The sequence below is a fragment of the Ochotona curzoniae genome, unplaced genomic scaffold, assembly GCF_017591425.1.
Source record: "Ochotona curzoniae isolate NIBS_2020 unplaced genomic scaffold, NIBS_Ocur_1.0 contig_430, whole genome shotgun sequence".
NCBI lineage: Eukaryota > Metazoa > Chordata > Mammalia > Lagomorpha > Ochotonidae > Ochotona > Ochotona curzoniae.
In genome coordinates this window covers 24273045-24291980 of record NW_024466219.1, presented here as the reverse complement: position 1 = coordinate 24291980, position 18936 = coordinate 24273045, and positions in this window count along the sequence as shown.

Genomic DNA, 18936 nt, shown 5'->3' with positions numbered 1-18936 from the left:
TGTATATCTGTCTTTCCAATAAAAAAAAAATAATAAAAATAAATCTTTAAAAAAAAATTAAAAAAAAATTTAAAAAAATTCCCTTGTGGGAAGTTTTGTTGAAACTCTTTGCAGAGCAATGAATTTCAGTTTCATAAACTCAGGGATGAGAGTTTCTTTCACTCTAACTCTGAAATTGTACAAATCATCTTTGTTAGAAATCTATTTGAATTTATTTGTGATAACATGAGTAAATTCCCGACCCACTGTATATCTTCCTGAGTGGCTACAGATTCCTGGCCCTGGCAGAATTCAGGACCCAGGAATCCTATCCGGTTCAGTCAGGTGACAGTCACCTATCACCCATTGCAGCTGTTCCCCTCCCACACTGCTGGTGACGTGAACAAACCGGAGTAGAGGCAGGAGTCCACTCAGGATTGAAGCCAGCTGTCCCAAGTGGGATGCAGTACCCCAGTGTCATCTTACTGCAGCAAATGCCCACCTCACAAAATCGGCGTCTTAGTGATGTGTTCTTACTTTATTTTCTCATGAAATACACAGATAGTTGAGGTCAAAGAACGCGTTTCTTCCCATTTGTGTGCATCTGCAGTGTTGTACAACCCCTACCTAAGGTGGACACAAAAAGACAGTGGTTGAGTGGAATGAACCTAGCCATTCCCTCTGGGCCATCCTGCTGATGAGAATCAGTGTTGAGCATCATGTGACTGATGGCCAGTAACATTGATTTTCATGGTTATCCGTAGGCGACGGGTATAGACTGTGGTTGCTATCGTGTGCAGTGTAAATTTGCCAACTACCCAGTAACTTTAGGTCATAAAAGTAGCCAGGCTGGATCTAGCTCTTAGAACTTGTGGTGTTTAGCTGAGTGACTCAGAGCCCAGGGTCCAGGACCACACTGCTTGCGTTCATTTACTGGTGCAGTTATGTGACTCTAGGTCTCCCCAGTTCCTCATGTGGAAGGTAGGGGCAGTAATGTACTTGCTGCATGGACTCTTTGGGAGCACTTCACGTATTATTGCCAGTAAAATGTTTCACACACAGTCTGGCATGTTGTAAGCATTGAACAATTTCTAGCCAGTGTTATTCTATTAAGATGTTACTTAATCTATGGGTGCTCTAGAGACAGATTTATGAAGGTCAGTGCAACTTTTGGTGAAACACAAAGAGGTTTGAACATTTTGGTAAAATATTGAAAACACATCATCGGTTTGACCTTTGAAACTGAATTATGTCAGAGACTACTTTCTATAAATACTCTCTAAAAGTGTTGAGATTTAAAAATATTCCAGAGAAGCTGTCATTTTTGTGGAGATTAAAGACCCCAAGGTATTTTGGCTCAGTGGGGGAAAAGCCACATTCACAGGCAGTTCTTGGAAGTGGGCTTGTGAAAAGCATAATAATGTCAAATCTACACAGAGTGCTTACCAAACCTTAAATACTTTACTTATTTTTGCTTAACTTCATTTAGTTTTGACACTGTTTAACTTCATTTAGTCCTTAACAATTCTGTGAAATAGTACCAAACAGGCTCAGAAAAACAAAGTGCTTTTCAGGGTTCCAAAGTTGCTTGGTACCACAACATTTTTATTATCTATGCTATATTTCCCTCTGTCTGCTGCCATTTATGTTAATAAGGATAAGCAATACTGCATTTTTGGTGTTAAGACAGCATTTTTAAATCTACAGGTTAAGCGTTCTTTACGAAAATTTTATTCTATTTTGCTTTATTTTCTTTTTAAATTTTCTTAATAATGTTTATATAGTTCAAAAGGATGCACACCCTTGTGGGGAGGTCCAGCTATGAAGGAAAGTGGGTGGGACCAATGTATCAGTTTTTCTTTTTTCCTGCATCCTCAGGAGATGATTGGGAGGGGCTTCTCCTTGCTGTCAAAATACATCAGCCAGGGATGGGGGACAGTCATTTGATGACGCCTTAGAGACCAAGATGTGCAGAAGTTTCAAGGGTGTTATTAGAGGTGTTTATAGTTCTGAGAAGTTGTTGGTTTTGTTGGCCCTGGGTTGAGAAAATCTTTCCAAAGTCTATTGGTTGGCTAAGTCCACCTGAGTGTATCCACAAACCAGGAACACACTGCAAAGCTTGGCCAGGAGCGTTGTCCAACTTGTTCTGCCTTCAGTCCTCTAACAAGGTAGTAGACATCCCCTACTGGCTGACATGACCTGGCCGTCATGTGCCCCATTTTCATCAAGGCTTGCTGTCTACTGCACAGGCATCAGCAACTGAGGAGGCCCAATCCTGATATGTGCACTCCAAGGGTGGACTACACATTCTGTAATCTTTCCTGTGGTCAGGGTCTGAGTCCAGCCAATTCGTTGGGGAGTCCCCCAAGAAACCTTGCCTAGGGTGACCTCAGGTTTGACACTTGTGTGCACCAGCCAGTGCAGGGTCAGGTTTGGTCTGTCACCTACAACAGCCATTGTGCAAACTGGTAGACGGAAGCTGCCTGATTGAATCCACTGTACCCCAAATGTCAAGCTGACATGTGCTGTGTTCCAGTCTTCATATATACCAGTGGGTGTCACATCCTAGTTGGGATGACAGACAATAACACCCACCAGGCCACCCCCACCCCAGGTTTTGCACATTTCAACCTCTACTTTGGCCTAGCCTAGTCCAGCCCAGTCTAGGCCAGCCCCACATCCCATCCAGGTCTCATATATACCCATGGGTGCTGAGGCAGAGCTTAGCCTGACCTAGTTTTAGACCCAGCCCTCACGTGTACTGACAGATGCCACCACCTTATGCAGGCTGGCCTGCCCCAGTCCTGGTTTTTGTGCTCATTAATGGTCAGTCCAGCCTAGCATGGGGGTGCCCACAGTTCCTTGCCAGGCATGCTCCCAGCCCTGAACCTTGTACCTGCCAGGGGTACTGCAGTCCAGCCTGACATAACTCGCACCCAATCCTGACACTTGTCAGCTGATACTGTGGCCCAGCCTGGCTGGCCTGCACTCAGTCTGGCTCTTTCTCATTCCAGAAGGTGCAGCAACCTAGCCCAGCATGGGCTGCCTCCAGTCCCAGCTCTCATGCTCTCCCGTGGAAGCAGCAGCCCAACAGGACATTCCCGGAGGCTCCCCTACCAGACTTGCTCCCAGCCATATGTGTTAAGCATGCTGGCAAGTGCTGCTACCCAGACTGACTTTGCTGGCCCCCAATCCTGGTGCTCCCAGCAGGTACTGTGGCCCAGCCCAACTTGTCCACATTTATTCCAGCTCTCACCAATGAGTGGTTCAGCCTATCCCAACATGGCCCACCCCTAGCTCTCAAGTGACCTGGTGAATGCTTCAGTGTAGCCTAGCCTCTCCATACCTATTCTGATCCTTGTGAATGCCAGTAGCTGCTGAAGCATAGCCCAGTCTAACCTGCCCCTAGACCTAGGCCACATGAATGTCAATGGGTGCTACCACCTTGCCCAGCCTGGTCCACCCACACCCTTGGCTCTCACATCCACCAGTGAGAGCTGCAGTCTATCAGGGGAATCCCCAGAAGGTCCATTTCCAGCCCGAGGTCTTGTGCATGTTGGTGGGTGCTTCTAACCAGCCGGGCATGGTCCATCCACAGTCTTGGCTCTGATTGGAAGGTGTTGTAGCCTAGCCCAGCTAGGTGCAGCGCACACCTGTCCTGATTCTCCTGTGTGCCAACAGTTGCTGTGGCTTTGCCACATATGACCTTTCCCCAGATCCAGCCCACAAAAGTCCTGAGCAGTGCTACTGCCTTGCTTGGACCGAAACCCCATGCCTCTGCTACAGCGTTTTTACTCCCTATTGGGAGCTGCACCTTTTTTTTGTGCTCCCTATTGGGATCTTGGGGAGTTCCTCAAATTCCCATGCAGGCCAGTTCCCAGCCCCAGATCCTACACCTGCTGGCAAGTGCCTTGTTCCTGTTTAGCATAGTTTGCTCTCAGTCCTGGCCTTTACATGTCCTGGCAGGTACTGCAGCCTGGCCCTGATCAGATCTCCCAAAGCCCCAGTTCCCATGAGTGTCAGATGGGTTCCTGTCAGCTGAGTCCTGACTCAGCTTGTCACCACCCTTAGCTTTCTTGAGTAAAGCAGCAGATGCTGCAGCCCCACAGAGGTAAGCCCACAAGTCCCTACAGAATCTGCACCTCAGATCTGATTGTTGCACATTCTGTTGAGTGCTACAGCCCAGCCTGACCTGGCCCATCCCCTGCTTCAACATTCATGGTTGGATGCTGTGGCCTAGCCCAGCCAGGCATGCCCTCCAGCCCCAGCTTTTGCATGTGCCAGTGGCCAGCAAGTGATGCTCTTTAGCCCAACCCAGGTTTCCCACATGGGCTTGACCCAGACATGCCCTCTGTAAATCACGCCATCTCAATTCCTTCACCTACCTGCAAGTGCAGTAACTCAGTCCATTGAAAACCCCAGAAGTCATTTCTCCCCTGTCAAACATGCCTCCATGTGCTTTCACTCCAGTATGTCCCCAGACCCCCCTTTCCTGGACACTCTTCAGCCACCGCCACCACTTCACCCCCACCCAGCCACCTGGGGGCTGGAGTGGCATGTCTTAGCTCGGTATTCCCTGCCTTCTCCACATATCTTTTGTTATTGTTGTTGTTTTAAAAAGGCCAAGTATTCTGGCATACTGTTACAGTTAACACGAATTTGTCATTAACCAGGCCTAGAATGCCTGCCAGCTACTGGCTGCTTTTCTCCCAGCAGTGAAACACTTGCCTATGTACAAGGCAACTTAAGCAGTTGTCTACAGCTGGGATAAGTACCAAGCTTAAAATCGAGGAAATCCAGGTTTAATGAGATGAATGACTTACCCGGGATTATTCAGTTATTATGTCTCATTCGTGAGGCTCTAACTTTTCTAATGTAGCCAGTACTGGAGATTGCTGCCATCACCACACCTACCACCAATCCAAATGGACAGGTATAGAGGATCAGCTGACGCAGCAGGAGGAGGGCAACCCCAAGCGAAGGATGAACAGCCAGGCTGTAGGGAGGAAAGCAGAAACCCTAACTATTCTTGCACCGTCTTTGCAACTAGAATATATCTTGATTTCCACATTCACAGTAGCATGATGATTGGCTCCTTTTTATTTTCTGATTTTAATAAATACTGTCAAAATTAGAACAGAGTGTATCTGTTAAACTTAAATAAAATATTATGACATTGTAAGTGTTAAAATATGGAGGAGTTATGGAGAATTGCTTTCTTCATAAATTAATAAGATACAATATTTGTTCTATTTATTATCATTTTATATTTAAGGAGGCATCCTTATAGTCAAAACATGTAGCTTTTTTCAGAAAACATTGCTCATAAGTCCAGTAGATATTATATGAGCTTGCTTCTTGCAGAATACTGAGAAATTCATGATTTGTTATTAGTTTAGTTTGAATTAGTAGCAAATCATCATAATGTATTTGGGAACTTGCCAGTGAGATGACAACCAGAGTTAGGACCTGCCAACAAGCACTGTTATCCACGATGATGGTTTAATATATCCCTCTAAAGATAATTAAGATATTTGTATCCATAAAATGGAAAAAGTATCTATCTTAATCTGTTTCATCTATAATACTTACATAGAATCTAGACATTTTAACAAGCCAAATATAAGATCAGGATCTTGGGGAAAAACACATTCATAAATCTTTCACTCTTCTCTGTTCCCCTTGTATCCATTTATAACAAAATTACCATTGAGAAATATTTTCAAAGTTAAAATGTGGAAGTCAGTGTGCCATAAACCCATTCATTCATTCATTCATCCATTCATCAATTTGATATTGGCCAAGTATCAAGTATCAGGCACGACTCTGGATGCTCGATGTTAAATGAATCAGATGAAAGGGACCTCTAGATGCTGTGTGTTAGTAGATAGCATACAATGTGTGTAGTTAATATCAGTTTTAAGTTAATGAGAACTGGAAGGAAGAAAAGAGGTATGAAGGAAAAAGAGTATGGAATGTTTGACGGTTTAGAGCCAGAAGGACAGTAAAGCTGGATCACTATGAATGAAAGGATGAGCACGGGAATTGTGACAGAGGGGGCACTGGGTGGGTGGGCAATTGAGCAGAGCTTGCTTACAGATGGCCCTTAAGTCAGAGTTTGGAGGATTTGACTTCCTGTTACTCTAAAACCATGAAGATGGGGCACACAGAGAGGGAGCATTCTGGAACATGCAGGCATGGAACTTCCCATGTGAACTGACATCCAGTAAGCACCAATAGTATGCATTTGGAATGTTCTAGAGACCCAAAGAAGTAACATGTTTCTTCCTGCATTGTTCTGCCAGTGGAGAAGACAGAAAAGTGGACCTAAAAGGCCACCCTCTAAGAATTGTAACCCAGGTAGGGATGAATGCCAAGCTGGGCTTTGGCTGAGACTGCAGGAGAGCACCTGCTATCACACAGAGACCTCACTGAGCGACCTGATGGCACTGCCCACTCCGCTCATGTCACACATCCCCCGGCCAGAGCAAAGGACACAGTTCTGTGTGAAGCCAATAGCTTCTCCACACACATGTGACAGGCACATCCCATCCTGCAGAGTACCAGCGTTCTTGACAAATTGTAGACAGATTGACTGGTGATTTAGATTCAGAGTGAATTCTGAAACCCAAATGATGCCCATAAATCTGTGATTTCTCATCTTGTGAAGCGAAGTGCAGCTGACACGTAGTGAGTCTCAATGATTCTGCTCTGGACTGCAGTGTGAGCCTAGCTGTCACTGGGGACCCTGGGCTGGGGTGGTTGGTTGTTTTAAGCCTTTCCTCAGTTGCTGTGAATACATTGAATTGGCACTGCTTTTGAGTCCAGGTGAGAGATAGGAAGGGAAAGCCCAGCTCAGAGGTGTCAGCCTGAGACTTCCTAACACTTTCAAGACCCAGAACAAAGTTGACTCTGCACTCACTAATTTCTTTAATCTTGGTCATTCTCTTCTACCTAGTATTCATGTGCAGTTGCAAGTATCAAACCATTAGGAAAATTCAAATCTCAATGGCTTTTACTTTACAAGAAAAGACCTCAAATGTGGCGCTGAACCTTAGCTATGAGTAATCCTGGGTGTCCTGATCTCTCGTTGATAAGGGAGGAATTACAAGGAATTTGCAGACCTTTCTAATCAACTAGTTTGCCTGTGGGTAAAAAATTATGTGTGTCCTTTCCAAATAAAAGCTACTACCCTCACAGAGCTCCAAAATTTTCTTTCCATTGTGGATTGGTTTAAAGTTCCTGTATGGTGTGGTCTAGATTGGGCTCAGGATGGGGGGCTCTCTGTAGGGCACAAACACTTTTTTTAAAAAATAGGTTCTCTTAAACTAAAGATAAATTACCCTTCTCCCATCCCTTCACGCAGTAGATGGTGGCAGTACAGAGAGAACTACTGTAACCATTTCTACTCCAAAAGGAATAGGTGGGATGGGAGGCACAAAGCAGTTACTAATTCATAGCAATACTGAAACTGAATCAGCCACATGTTGCCAGTTCCTTGATTAGGATTCTGTCATGCTAAGTTGGAATGAATAATCTCTGAATCTTTCATCTACATTTTCATGTAATGGTTTCCACTCTGAATCAACTTTCCTTAACAGTCACACAAAACGCTGCTGCATCCAACTGAGTAGCTTTCTCAGCTTGTGTCTTTCTGGTAGAAGACTTGGAGACTAGAGATTTAAAAAACACTTATTTTGAAGCCCAGTAAACTCTTAAGTCTTTTGTAATTATTAATTAAAAGTTTGAATAGTATTTTCTCTAATTCATGCCTCTCTTCCCAAATTTTATTGTGGAGTTCTTCTTTTTAGAAAGAGTTTACTCATTTATTTGAAAGGCAGAGTTGCAGAGAGAGAAAGAAAGAGGAAGGAGAGAAAGAGAAAGAAGTCTTCCCTCTGCTGGCTCATGCCTCAAATCCTCAAATAGGTACAACAGCCAGGACTGAATCTAAACCTCTATGTGGGTCTCTCACATGGGTGACAGGGGCCCAACAACTTGGGCTGTCTTTCTCTGCTTTCCCAGGCTCATTCCCAGGGAGCTGGACTGAATGTGGAACAGCTGGGACATGTGCTCAGGCCCTTGTGGGATTCTGACTTCATAGGCAGCTGCTAGAGAAGCTACGACACAACGCCAGCATCCCTAAATTTTACTGTAAGCAGCTACAAGAAGCATTTTCAACATTCTGCATGGAAATCTCAGTGACATCCTGAGCATAGATGCCTGCTTCTCTTGTGTTTGCATATCACTGTCATCACTAATGGTACTCGTAGTCTGCCAGTATTTCTTTGAGCTGCCTGAGCTGCCTTTTTTGCTCCAGGCCCCATGGCTTTTCTGTTCTGTCCTTCAGGGTCTCATCTCCTTGAAATTCTTCCAGATTTCATCACTGTCCCTGCATGGACCTAGCAACATGTGTCTGCCACTTTGCCCCCAAACCAATTCCACATGCTTTAGATTTGCATGCCAGAGTCCACTCCTGATAACAAATTCCTACATGTCAGCATGCTGGTGGGAATTCCAGAAATAATTTTCTGAGAGGATATGTTTCAGGAGACCCATATAGAAGCATCAAAGTTACTTACGAATTAGCCAGGAAAATCCCAGGAAGTCATTTCTGCTGAATTCAAATAGGTGTACCAATTGCATGTGAGCTCTTGTTTCCTCAAATAGACAAGCAAATCGTTTGTGGTTATTTTTACTTTTCCACCATGACTATGAGAGCCCTCTCAGCCTATCCCATAGTCCTGGAGGACTGGTGGTGACACTTGCATCTCTCTAGAGCCAATGACAGCTGAAACTGTGGTAGACAGGTCAGGGGATTGTAGCTCCAGGGAGGGACCTAAGGAATTTCAATCCAGAGAAGTTTTCTTGCAGAAACCCTTTTGGCCTAAACATTTCTGAATTTCTTTAAATGTTTTGAGCCTTTCTTCTTTCTTCCTTGGCTCATTCAATTTATTTCCATAGTTTTGACTGTCATGGACTAATCCGTTGCATGCATTTTGAAACTACATGAATTCTCGGCGGAATAATCCATTTGTTACCTTCTGCTGGCAAGCCCACCCTATTTTATGCTCGGCAACAGGATTCAGTGATCTTCTCTTTGGTGAGTTTGGGAAAGGGATGGAGTCATGAAATTAATAAGCACAGCCATATCCCATGTAAGAGGGGTGTGGGAGGTTCCTGAGCTTAGGGGTAATGTTGGAGGGGCTCCTACGAGGGACCCCAGAACTTTTTCCAACTCAGTGAGCCTGTGGTGGTAGCAAGCCTTCATAGTTTTAGACTTCTGGTCTCTTGTGTCGGACTTATATTATTTTTTTATTGTATTCCTTAAGCAGACACCTGGCCCTAGGACACTTTCTTGTTTGATGCTACAGTTACAGCATGCGAAGACAAGAACAAGGTTTATTCTGGAATTAGCTGGACCTTTGGTCTCTACCTTTGAGTGGCATTAAAGAGAAGGCTAGGGTAAAAGCAGGGCTGGCCTAGGAGGTAGGAAACTAAAGCTGTAAATCACTTGGGTAAAAGTCAAGATCAGATGTATATGATAGCTTGGAAACTGAAATCATGGTCAGTGTGAAAACCACTGTTTTCCTGTAGTCATTACTATAATAAGCCAGAGTTCAGGGGGGCAGTGAAATAAAGAAAGAAGCAAGGGGCAGTTGTTTGCTCTGGTTTGAGTAAGCAGAAGTTCTGGTATTCAAGAGATGAAATGATGAAGAATGGTAAACTTTTGGAAGCCCAAATACATGCACATGGATGATTTGAAGGAGTTCCTTTAACGCAGGTGGTAGAGTGCTTTTAGCTCCATCTGATCCACTAGCAGCTGATTTTCAGGAATGTTTTCTGGTAATAGAAAATGTATGGCTTAAGAATGTACATAGGGGACAATGTTTGTTCTAATAGTTAAGATGAAGTTAAAATGCCCACATCCAATGTTGGAGTGTTTGCACCACAGTATTCTTTGAAAACCCAGTTTCCTTTTACTATGCACCTTGAAAAGCAGCAGAAATAGCTCAGATGATCGATCTTTGCCATTATTGTGGAAGGCCTGGATTGAGTTCCTCAAACCCAGCTGTGGTCTGGCCATCATAAATATTTGGATAGTAAACTAGCAGGTGCGAGATCTCTGCTCATTTCCCATGTCTCTGCTTCTCAGATAAAGAAATAGAAGTTGGGCCCGGCGCGGTGGCGCAAGTGGTTAAAAGGTCCTCGCCTTGCACGCCCGGGATCCCATATGGGCGCCGGTTCTAATCCCGGCAGCCCCGCTTCCCTTCCAGCTCCCTGCCTGTGGCCTGGGAAAGCAGTGGAGGACAGCCCAAAGCTTTGGGACCCTGCACCCGCGTGGGAGACCCGGAAGAGGCTCCTGGCTTCGGATCGGCATAGTATCGGCCCGTTGCGCTCACTTTGGGAGTGAATCATCGGACGGAAGATCTTCCTCTCTGTCTCTCCTCTCTGTATATCCGCCTTTCCAATGAAAAATAATAAAAATAAATCTTAAAAAAAAAAGAAATAGAAGTTACCAAAGATGACGTGGTATTGAAAGTTGACTTAAGTAAATATGGCACCCAATGAGAGTGTCACTATCCAACACCATTAAAAATTGGCAGTGTTTCCTGTTTGCTAACTTCTTTGATGAAGTATCTAGAGCTACTGGGGACTTCTTTTAGTTCATTTCAGAACGTAAGCAAGGAACATATTTGAATGTAAAGATCGGAGCATTTTTTTTCTCCCTATCTGGATGTAAGATGGTCTCTGTGTCTGTGTCTGTGCATGTGGGAAGAGAGCATATGGAATAGAATATACAGTTTTTAGCCAATTCCTTTGTGTTTTTGCTCACTCCTCATGTAAAGTGACCTCGCATAGCATCTGAGTGGGAGAAAACATTTGTTCTCATTCCTACCCTGAAGTTATGGAATATTCTTGTTACTGGTTTGGACTGATTTATATCTCAGTATCTTGGTGGGAAAAATGAGCTGACATTTTGTGCTTGTGGATTTGATATGTCCCCGAATCTGCATAAGAGACAAAGGTCTTGTCTTTAGACAATCTGGTTAAGTTTTTGCATGTGAACTATCAGGTACCATAATTTTGATATGTGTGTCCTTGCAAGCTGTTGTAAATTCATTCATGTTGTTATAATCAATTTTTTAAAAATTCATTCTGGATTTTTTTTATTTTTAAAGATATTTTTATTTTGTTTTAATGAAAGAGAAGGAGGGACGGAGGGAGGGAAAGAGAGCTTTCATTGGGTGGTATACTTCCTAAATGTCTACATAAACAAGGGTAGGCTAAACCAAAGCCAAGAGCCGAGAACCCTTATCTGGGCTTCCCGTGTGTATCAAAGTGACCCAAGCACTTGGCCCTAGGAGATGCCTTAGCAAGAGGTTAAGATTGGAAATGGAACCACAACTTAAGCCCAGTTTTTCCAATTTGGGATGCAGGCATCCTAAAGGCTGGTCTAACTATTTGATGAGAGCCTTCCCTTTAGTCTATTTAATTCAGCAACCATTTCATGTGATGTTGTGTTAGATGCTGAAGTCTTTAAAGAGGAACATTCCTATACTCAAGAAATGTGCAGACTAAAGTGAAAAGGGGAGAGTGCCAAGGAAAGGATACATGTAAGTAAACAAAAAATGAAACTAGAACCAACTGCAGAAAGGTGCTTTAATGCACTAGGCTAGTTCCAGTAGCACAGCAATATGTTTATAGAAGGAGAGGGAGAATTCTTATCAAAATGTGGCACTTCAGAAGATAGCTGAATGATGACTACAACTTTGACAAGTGAAAGTAGTGCTGGAGTTTGAGAGAGAACCAAGACGCTGATTCTGGTTTCTCCTGACTAGGTTAAGAGGTTTTGTGGTAAAGAATTAACAGAAAAGCAGAAAACATTTTTTAATGCTAAGATACTTAAATATTAGTTTAGAGTACTTGTTTGTAATCTGATAAGTCATGAGGCATTACTGATTTTTTTGAAGCATGCCAGTAATATCAGAGTTTGGGATGATGTGTCTTAAATAGAGTTCATCTCAAATGGGCTACTGTGTTTACGAAGAATTTTATCTCCCTATGCACATAAATATGTACATATAAATTTCCACAGCCAAAGGAAAAGGTTGTATTTTATGGCATAAAATTATATTTTTTGGCTCTGACTCAGCAGTCATAAAATCAAGCTATTTCCAAGCATAAGAAAGATGGAAAACACTCTTTATAACATCTTAAATAATTGTATGGAGGCCAATCCTGTGGGTCTTGTGCATAAGTAGCTCAGACTGAATTTTAGGTGAGTTTTTCGTGCACTTCAGCATTAACTCTGGGCATAGAAACAGACCATATATCTAATAGGTAACTTACTTTTGAACTTTCAGTCCCAACTACCTACAATGAAATGTTCATATATGCATTTAAATGCAACTATTAAGAAGAACTGAAACCTTTTCCTAAGTCTGGTGCCTAATAAAACCAACTTCTCAAACGAACCCTGATGGGGGAGGAGAGCAATATATAAGTTTTAGCTTCCAAGTAGAAGAACATAACTAGAAATCACGCAGAACTCTATCAAGAAAGCATTGACATTTGATTCATCCATGAATAAATTATGGTTGTAGTTTGAATGCTGGGTGATATCAGCACTAATAAAAATTAATGTGAGCTAAACCTGTTAATCCAAGGTGGAAAAGTTGGGATCATGCATAATTTAGAGAACATTAGAAAAGGATATCTCATCAAATGTCCTTAGGAAGGGGAGATGAGAAATACTGTTATTTGCTTATTTTAAATTTTTCTGATGTAGCGAGCATCAGACAAGTAGAGTGTCCCAGTTCACTTTTCCCCACCAAATTACAGATAAAATTAGACCAACATCTTTGGAGGATAGTGAAGCTGGTCAAAGTTTTATTTCTGCTGTACTGTTTCTGTTTAGCTTACAAAACATGCTAGTACATGGAAAGTCTATTTAATAAACGCAGATCTGCTAAAACCATCTTAATTGTTTAAAGTTTAAAATTATTTTCCTGCTTGTACAATGGAGACAAAGAAGCTACCAGATTTTGAATTCTGGTAGGACGTAGAGTGTGGTGAATATACAAAATTAGGCAAAAAGTGTTGTTTGCTGTGAAGAATGCCTGCAGTGTTGCCTGTTTTATTTTTGTTTGTTTCTAAATCCTTTTTTTTTAAGTATTTGAAAGGCAGAAAAGAGACAGAGATCTATCAACTAGTTCATTGTACAAATCCCCTTCTGTGAGTGAGGCTGGCCAGGTCCAAGCAGGGAACCTGGAAGTTAATGTGGATCTTCTCCGTGTGTGTCAGAGTCCTAAGTATTGGAGCCACTCTCTGCTGCTTCCCAGGGAGCACATTACTGAAAGCTGGAGTTAGAAGTTGGGTCTCAAACCCATCCCCACCAGCCTCTGTTGCCTACTTTAGACACGGGACTGTTTGTCCTGATTCAGTGTGAGGCAAAGGAGGTTGTCAAGGTTACAGGCACTGAGGATAGAGACAGGATTGATCACAGGAGAAGGGAGGCAAAATCCAAAATTGAACATACCCTTGTCAGCAGAACTTCACATTGACACAACAGCTTGAAACAGGAGAGGTGGTATGGCTAAGACGCTGCCAAGGGATTTTGTTGGTTTGTTTCAAATAACCCCCCTCTGATCATTGAGACTCTTCATCCTAGACAGGTCAGAACTTGCTTTTTTCTTTAGAGCCAGTTCCTAATCAGCTGCTAATCAAGGAATTCCTGAGCTGTGGCCCAACAGAGGGTGACAGTCTAAAGGAAGTCTAGCATTGAGTCTCAGACACTGGCCCTTGATCTCATCCTGTACTGAGATTCCAAGCACCATGACTTTTTTAAACAGTGGTTCCCACATTTAAAAACAGTGTGAAAATTATTGCTTAGAAATGTCTTCCTTTACAGACTTCTGCCTAATGTTGGGATTTTGCTCTTGCTGTTGTTATTGTCTGTGGAATAAATAACATGTGTCTTTTCATTGTGGCAATTAAATCTGTTATCTTGATTGCCAGTTTAGGAATGTTGCATTAATGTTTAACTTGTAGATAGATAAATTTGTGACAATCTGATGTAGTTGTTAAAATAATTGTTGTAGGCTAAAGGTTTATTTTGTTTGTCTAGAAAGTGATTTGGGGAAAGACTAGTATGTTCATTGTGATCTATGTCACAGTGTTTAATAATTCCCTCCAAGAGACCCCAGGGTCACAGCCAACAACCTTACATGCATGGGACTCACAGACTAGGAGAGCCTAAGCTATCAGACTGGTCATGGCTGCAGGTATGGGGAAGGTGCTCACCAGACTGATGGTCAACAGGCAGATTTGGGGAAGAAAATGAAGCAGGAGAATAGTGTTGACACTGTCACCGTGGAGACTCCTGTGGCTCCAGCACCAGGGAAATCAAGCGAGTGGTAGGGAGTAGCTGTCCCAGGCAGCCAGGGTGTCTAAGCAACACCTATCAGCAGCAGGGTCTGAAGAACAGACTTGAGGGTTTGGAGAGGATCCCTGGCTAGTCAGCATGCAGGAACCAGGAGTGACTGCTGAGATCAAATCCTGGTCGTACCATAGCCAGGTCTTGGCCAAGTTATTTAATCTCTTTAAACCCAAATTTCTATAGTCTATAAAATGATATAGTGTTTACCCTTATAGGGTTATTGTGATATTATCAATAGTAAAATGCTTAATACATGCCTGAACCACACTAATGCTGTAACGTAGGACGGAACATTTAGAGTTAATTGATTTATTGACTGATGATTTGAAAGAAAGAGTGATGGCAATATTCCATCCACCAGTTCTTTATGTATATGCACGCAACAGATGGAGTTGGGACAGGCCGAAGCTGGGAGCACAGAATTTAGTCCAGGTCTTCCACATGGGTGATATGGCCCCAAATATTCAACCCACCACTTATTGCATCTCAACGAGTGCATCAGCTGGAAGCTGGAATTGCGGGCAGCTATTGTGGTACAGTGGGTTAAGCTAGAACTTGGGGCACCCACATTCCATATCAGAAGGCTGGTTCTAGCACCAGGCACTCTACTTCCAGTCTACCTTCCTGTTAAGGCATCCTGGGAACTCATAGGTGATGACTCAAGTGCTTGAGCCACTGCCATTCACATGAGAGTTTTGGAATTCTGGGCTGCTGCCTTCAGGTTGGCGCAGCCCAAGCTATTGTAGGCATTTGAAAGATCTATATCATTTTCTTTCAGTTCCAAATAGTTAAAGATGAATATATTTTTCTGTTTTATTTTATGAAAAAGAAGAGTTAATAGTTGAACCCATGGATTCCAAAATGCGGTGCAGGCATCCCAGTTGGAGTCCAGCCTGCAGCACCAAACGCCTACCCCGGAAGATGATTTTTTTAAAAATTGATTATTAGAGTTATACCTAGAACCAAGTGGGGATTTAACGATAGAAATAAGGAGTTTAGTTACTGGAGTTAGCACTGCAGAAGACTGATGATAATGACAGAGTATTAGCCTTCTGTTGCTCTTGATGAGGAGCTCCTGGGGATCTCATGCGTGGAATAGAGTTGAATTTGCATGCGAGAATGAGGCTTACTGGGAATTGGAACCAAATAGAATATTGCATCTATTTCAGTTGTCCAGTGAAATTTCACATGGATCAAGCTGAACCCATAACCATTTAAATCTCATTCCTTAGACATTAACCATCACTTGAACTGACACCAAGATTTTTGACCCACCCTTGTGCCCTCATCCCTAAGGAAGAGTTTTGTTTTGACAAATCTGAAACTCTAGAGCTTAACAAAATTTTTAATGTATTGCCAAACCCAAAATATTGGACATAAAATATGCTGTGAAGTGGAGAACTGTGACTTAGTACATGGTGATGTCATGTGGGAGTCTTCAGAAAGTTTATGAAAATGCATGTTATAAGGCTATGAATTAAATTCAGGGCATAAAAATAACTTTTAATTTCATTTTCCAAGAATATTTTAAAGACCTGGCACTTTCCTCCAGCTCTCCTTACCTTAAAGTTCAGTGCCATGTCACTCAATGATGATTTCTATAGGGTTTTTCCTACTCTGTTTTCACTTTAAGACATTTCAGTCCTATGGCTTGAAGACATTGGTTGAAGACTACTCAGTTAATAGTATAGTAATATCTTGCTCCTCCAATCATCATTGACATAATTTCTACCCTTATGATTATTTTATTTGAAAGGCAGAGTTAAGAGAATGAATGCTATCAGCCATTTGCTGGTTCACTCCCCAAATGACCCCAACAACTGGAGCTGAGCTAATCTGAAATTAAGAGTCAGCAGCTTCTTTCAGGTCTCCTGCAGGTATAGAGGCTCAAGAATTTGCACCAGCCTCCACTGCTTTCCCATCCCATAGGCAGGGGTCTAGATCAGAAATTGAGTAGCCAGAACTTGAATTGATGCTCAAATGGCATGCTGGCACTGGAAGCAGCAGCTTAGCATACATGCCATGATGCCAGCCCCACTTTTTAGCTTTTGGTTTTGTTTCTCTCTCTCCTCATCACTGAGGCAGGATTTGTCTCCATAAAGCAGATGAGGTACCCAAGACCCCTCAGCCCAGATATAATGAAGTTACGCTTAGAAGCTAGATGTTCTGACTCTAAGCTGTGAGTTTTACCACTCTGCCATGTTGACTGAAAGATGATGGTAGCTCTTTGCTTTCCTCCCAGGTTTTTTAAGTGGTAGTCTCCAGGGCTTTCGCCAGTTGATTCAGCACTCGCTAGGCACAGGTACTGTGCACAGGAATGTCTCCTTATGATTCACTGATACCAATGATGGGCTACAGGAAACACAAATGACAAGCTTGGGGTGGGTATTTGGCCCGGAACTGAAGATGCACTTGTATTACGTCAGAATTTCTGGGTTTTATTCCTAATTCTGCCTCCTTCTCCCAACTTCCTAGTAAGGAAAGCAGCAGGTGATGGCTTAAGTTGTTGGTTGCCCATCCTCCACGTGGCAGATCTGGATTGCAGTTTAACTTCCAACTTCAGCAATGGCTCAACCCAGGCTAGCTAGTGCATTTGGGGCAATGAAACAGTTCTTAGGAACTCTCTGTCTCTCCTCCTATTGATCTGCCTCTCCAACAACAACAAAACATTTTGCAGGCATTAGAAAAATGGCCACCCCTTTGGCTTTGGTCGTTTTCTTGAATCAGGGCCAGGTATGTGAAAGCATAGAGGTAAGAGTGTGGTGGGTAAGACCAGTGTTGTGATGTAGTCAACAGAGCTGCTGCCTGCAATGCGGGGATTCTGCAGAGGTGCCTGTGTGAGTCCCAGATGTTTCACTTCCAGTCCAACTTGGCAGGGTCAGGGGAAGGATCTTCCATCTACTGATTCACTCCACAGTGAGGACCAGTAGGATGGGATCAGACTAAAGTTGGAGCCTGGAAGTTCATCTAGGACTCCCATGTGAGAAAACAGGGGCACAAACAGTCATAATCTACTGCTGCCTTAGGTACGTAAGCAGAGAGCTGAACCAGTAAGCCAGGAATTGGACTAGCATTCTGATACCCAAAACCACCAGAGCAAGAGACTGGCTTAACTCACCGAGCTGCAGCACCAGCTCCCCAGAGCCCTGTTCTAGCATTCACTGCAGAGGATTTTGATAGGATAGCATCCAGGATCAGACCATGGAGTCCTGTTCTCAAATAAGAAGTCAGATAAGGTTACTCCTCTTGTCTGAACCCTCAGTGGCTCCCATCTCTGATCTCACTTTTGTCATTTGCAGCGACCACCTGGTCCCACCCATCATTTTGTTTTAGCCACTCAAGTCTTCTGGTTTTTTGAACAGAGAAAATAAGCTGATAACTCAGAGCCTTCACACCTGGTTTCTTCTTGGACTGCTGAAAGGGCTAAGCTTCCTCCTTGGAGATGATGAGGAAGGCTGTTTAGGATTCTGAGACTAACAGTGGTATCAGTTACTTGAGTAACCTACTCTTATTAACTACAATCATGTCATTTCCCTTTTAAAATCCTTAAACTGCTGCCCACTGCAGAGTGAAGTCCAGACTCCGTAAGTTGCCTGGGAAACTGCATCACCCCACTCCTGCTTCCTGCAGATTGGGTGGAGCCAAGGTTGACCCAACTTTCAACTAGCACCCCACGTCCTCCAAGCAGCATTACCCAGGGTTGCCCTATCTTACTTCTCCTCCTCTTTCCCTTGTCAGATGCCTGGCTGACTCCTCAGGCCTCCAAGCTCTTGCTCAGCCTGCTTGGATCCATTGTACCCCACACTGCATAAGAAGCCCTTGTCTGTAGGTCACATAGCACAATCTACAGAACTTAAGTAATTTTTAGAAAGATTTGTTTATCTGAAAAGCATAATTGTAGAATGGGAGAAAGAGAGAGATTATCCTTTGATTTATATTCCAGATGATTGCAATGCCTGAGGCTGGGTCAACAGCAGCAGCCTTAAACCCCATGCAGGTCTCCTGCAGAGCAGGAATCCAGTTACTTGAGCCATCACTACTGTCTCCCAGTGTTGGAATCAGGAGTAGAGCTGGGACTGGAATCCAGACACTCTGATTAAGAATGAGGGTGTCTCAAGCAGTATGTTGTCTACTACACCAACTGCCTGTCTCCAATTGTTGTTATTTAAAAAGTGTTAGCAGGAATGCTGCATGGTTGAAAAGAACATTATGCTGGGCTGTGCTTCCAGGATTCTCTTTCATTTACAGGTTACTTGTTGATTAAATCCCAATAAGTTTCTCCTATTTGTACCTCAATGTCTACATCTTAAAATGGAAATCGTAGCACGTGCTTCATAAAGATTCTGTAAGATTCATATAAATTCCTTTAGAAACTTATATAGAATCTGAGTTGGCATGTGGCAATACCTTCATAAATGTTAGTTTAAAAACACTTATGATTTTTAAGAAAACTTGTCAAGGTAGAATGCACAAGACTTTATAACTGTATGAATGTGATGTATGCGTGTTCCTATAAG